The sequence below is a fragment of the Magnolia sinica genome, chromosome 10 (assembly GCF_029962835.1).
Source record: "Magnolia sinica isolate HGM2019 chromosome 10, MsV1, whole genome shotgun sequence".
Classification (NCBI taxonomy): Eukaryota; Viridiplantae; Streptophyta; class Magnoliopsida; order Magnoliales; family Magnoliaceae; genus Magnolia; species Magnolia sinica.
The window spans coordinates 58636204-58640363 of NC_080582.1; the positions used below are offsets into that span (position 1 = coordinate 58636204).

At 37.5% G+C, this 4160-nt stretch overlaps 1 long non-coding RNA gene across 1 annotated transcript; it reads left to right on the plus strand.

The window, feature by feature from the left end:
• The first annotated feature begins 1266 nt into the window (after window positions 1-1266).
• Window positions 1267-1790, plus strand: LOC131257488 (uncharacterized). The gene is made up of 3 exons (XR_009177443.1): window positions 1267-1353; window positions 1426-1530; window positions 1634-1790. It is a non-coding gene; the product is annotated as an uncharacterized LOC131257488 (long non-coding RNA).
• Window positions 1791-4160: the final 2370 nt, after the last annotated feature.

A 4160-nucleotide genomic window follows, 5' to 3' on the forward strand; every position in this document is an offset into this window, starting at 1 on the left:
GTGATATGGGATGGTATTGTAAGCCATGTTGCTATCCTTGCCGCTTCTAGTTGACAGCATCTACTAGCATTTCTAGCATTGACACGGGTGTTCTACAATTTGAATGATGGGTGGGCATGCCTCTGCTCTACCTGTCATAGCTATAAACCCCTTTGAATGTGATGATGGTTCTAAATTAACCCAGAAACTGGAATATCATTTCTCCTTTTCTATTTTTATTTTATTTATCTTAAATTTGAACATAATTGCTAGGGTTATGGAGCACAATCTGCCGAGGAAAAGCAGAAGCTTTTTAAATTACTGAGGAGCCTGAATTTCAATGGTGAATCGTATTGTTACAGAAACCCCTGAAACTGAACCTGGGCGCGAGCAACTGTATCACTACTTGTCTTTTGGTTGGCTTTGTGGTGGAATTATAGAGGTAATCTCCTCTTCTTACTTTAGCATGCTCAAATTGTATGAAGATCACTACTAGCCCCTTTGAAAAGACTGTTTTCACCTTATGTCAAGTCTTTCGTAAATAGTTTCTTACAAACAAGTTGCAGGGAAGTCCCTAGGAAGTGCACACAGTTCATGAATCTCTGTAGTTTTCCGTCTTGTTTGAATATAAAAATTATGGTAGCATAGTTGTATTCTGCTTGTGCTGCCTCCTCTATCTCTTGCATTCCTATCATGATATTTGCATTTATTAGTGTAGTTTTGGGATTCTTTTCTGGTAGCAATTGCACCTAATGGCAGAATTTGCATCCACTGGTCCCCAGCCAAGGTAAAAGAGGGTTTGATACCTGGTAGGCAGGTGGTCATCAAACTTCAACCAAAGCTACTATGAGAGTCGATCCAACTTCAAATGATTGCCAAAACATGATTCATATGCAGGGCATATAGTGTAGAATGGCACCACATTGCTAGTCTTCTAGCTACTGTAAACCATGGAATGGAATGAGTGTTTCTAGATGTCACTTATTTAAAACTGTAGCAGTACCAATTTTTACGAATAAAAAATTCAAGTGCATCATTAGTAAATATTTCAGCTATAATGATTTTGTGTTTGTTCTTCCCTCCTTCGCCCCGCCCCCCCTTTATGAGAAATAGATTTATTGAATGTTAAATGGGAAGCACTACTAGGCAAGGTTCATGGGACAAAGATTGACTAATGTAGAATTAAGTTAATAGGCTTCTTCTTCTTTTTTTTTTCTTTTTTTTTTTTTATAAAATCTTTTGTTGATATTTTATAATTTACTGTCTGTGAGTCACATATAGGCTCCTTCTAAAAAAAATAAAGAGAATCGGAAGAAACAACTGATTAACCACGCGGCAGGCTCGAAGAGTTTTGCGCGAATACGTGAGGAAGAGGTAAATTTTATTAATAACCTGACTAACCATGTTAGTATATTTGTGTTATATAACTTGTTTGCATAATAATAGAGGAAAAGGGCCAATGGGTCGGATCTGAGCCGGGCAGATATGTTTATCTTGACTCATACATGCAAAGATGGGAAGCCTGTGGATGAGGCCTCATCAGTAGTAATGGTATGTTAATGTATTTACATGTAAGAAGAGCTCCATATAAATGTGTAGCAGCAGCTAGAGTATTTACACATTAACTGTTACCATGTGATAATTATTATTGCAGACAAAACTCAATGAAGAAATATCTCAGCAACCCAGGGCCTCACAGAGTAGCACGGCAAGAGATAATCTATTATCTCAAGTCATGGGAGAAGACAAGTATGGTCGTGTCCGCACTTATGGGTTAGGACCATCTCCATCTGATTTCTGGGTGCAACATCCAGCCAACAAAGGATGACTTCCATTGATCAGAGGAGAGATGAAAGATATGAGGAACTACACGCTGATATAGTCTCTCTTAAAGAAAATATAGCTGCACTCTCATCCTCAAGAGATGCTGAAATGTCATCCCTTAAAGAAACTATGGTTGAAATCTCATCCGCAAGAGATGCTGAAATTTCTTCCTTGAAAGAAACTGTATAGCAATATGAATTTGGAAGGATGGTTTGTGCATGGACACTAATTCTCACCTCTTGCATAAGCACCACGATTGCTATGAAATTCACTTTGATGGGTACATTCTCATTCAAACTCTTATGGTGTTCAGGGACTGCATCACGACTACACATGTATTTCATGGGTTTATGGTTTTTTGCACTTAAAAGCTTTTGGTGTTGTACATGGGCACAACATTGGCGCCTTAGCCCTTGCATTAAATGTTCGTGAACTTATGTGTTTGATAGCTATTTTGAATGCAGGGTGAAATGGATGGTCTAGGTATATTCTTGGCATTGGATACATCTCTTTCAAGGTGCCCTTCCCAATATCACAATCAGATTATTATTATTATTTATTTATTTATTATTTTACTGCTTGAAAATGGTAGACATCAGTAAGACCATCCAGTCTGCTCATATTAAATAGTCTGGTCACTGGCTGGAGTGGACTTATGACTATAGTGCTAAATGGAAGACTGCTTCTCATCACATACTGTGGGGACCAACATAGAAATGGAACTTAAATTTGCATCCCTTACCATATAAATGGAAAGGGGAACTGCCAAAGATATTAATGCAAATATGAATGAGAATGGTGTTTACTGCACAAGTGCAAGCACGCCATTTGTGTGATATCTCTGTCCATCAAGCAGGCACAGTTAAAAATGCCTTTGGCTTAAAAAAGGGTCGACTCTGCTCATTAGGTGGGCCAGATGAGTATTTTGAGTGGACCATGGGTCAATTTATACTTTATATTTAGCCATCAATATTTTTCGAACACGCAGAGCCCGCGTGATGAGAAATATATGCCAGATCTTTGGGTGAGGGCAGGTTCATGGTGAGCTCGCCAGATGATTGCCCTGTCCCTTCGAGACATTGTGTCCTATGTTTGCATTTGTGCAGTGTGCCATAAAGAGATGGTTTATTAGGTTTTCTTTGAAGGGATGTGCCATGCTTGTGCAGTACTGCAGTGCCACTACACCAAAATCGTCATTTAGGAACGGTTTTAAACCGTTCCTAAATGCTTCAAGAACAGTTTAATACCGTTCCTAAATGAGGCGTCGCAGAAAATCAGGAACGGTTCAGAATCGTTTTGGGTACCGTTTCAATTTTTAGAAACGAAAATTTAGGAACGGTTTTAAACCGTTCTGGTGCCAACCGTCACATTTTGGGCACAATTTTTGAAATGGTTTTGAATGCTTATTACTGTTGCCAGCGGTCAGATTTTAGGACGGAATTTTAAGAACAATTTCAAATTCTGATAAACACGAAATTTAGGGTCAAGGGAAATAAATTAACAGAAGTTTATTGTATTCCATCAAAATAAAGATTAATCCAAAGAAAAACGTAAGCTAATCTATCCAAGGCATTTCCAAAGTCATGAAATAAGCAAACATCAGGAACATATCCTTAGACAAACTTTGAAACAAGAAAGGTCCCTTGTGATGAAAGAGAATTACTTTCAATAAAAGATGATTTATGTCCATAACCCCTCATCTACAAATCAAGAAGAACAATGCCATGCCCACCACTTGTACAATTGGATAGGATTGCTGAGCAGGAAAAAATCTAGAAAAACATAAATGCATGCTAATATCCAAAAATACAAATGTGAGAGAGAGAGAGAGCATTTGAATTTCGAAATAATAAAAATATAGCAAAAGAATTCCACAAAAGCAAATTAACCAGAATACATCCTTCGGAGGTTTTTACTAAAGAAAGAAAAAAAAACCTTAAGAAGGCTCTCCCTAAGATGTAAAATAGAATATGGAAAGCAGAACTCCCTTCTAGATTCTACAAGAAGAGTGCGCTCTTCAGGAGTTTTATCCGAACGTATGTCTAGCTCGCTTGCAGTATAGCTGTGCAGAGATGATCAGGGTGACTAAGTTAGCTGATATATGCAAAGCTGAAATTGAGGACATTCCAATAATAGACAAAAGCTTTTTGTGCAAAATAAAAGAACCATAGCCAACACACTATCGCATGCATGGTGGTCAATCAGCAATTCTGAAAGAAAAAAGGGACATTGTCATCATTACTGCGATAAAAAAAAAAACAAACAAACAAACATACATATTTTGAATAGCAAAAACAGCGATGTCATGGTCATTGTTAGGGAGAAACCAAAATAAATAAATAAATAAATAATTTATG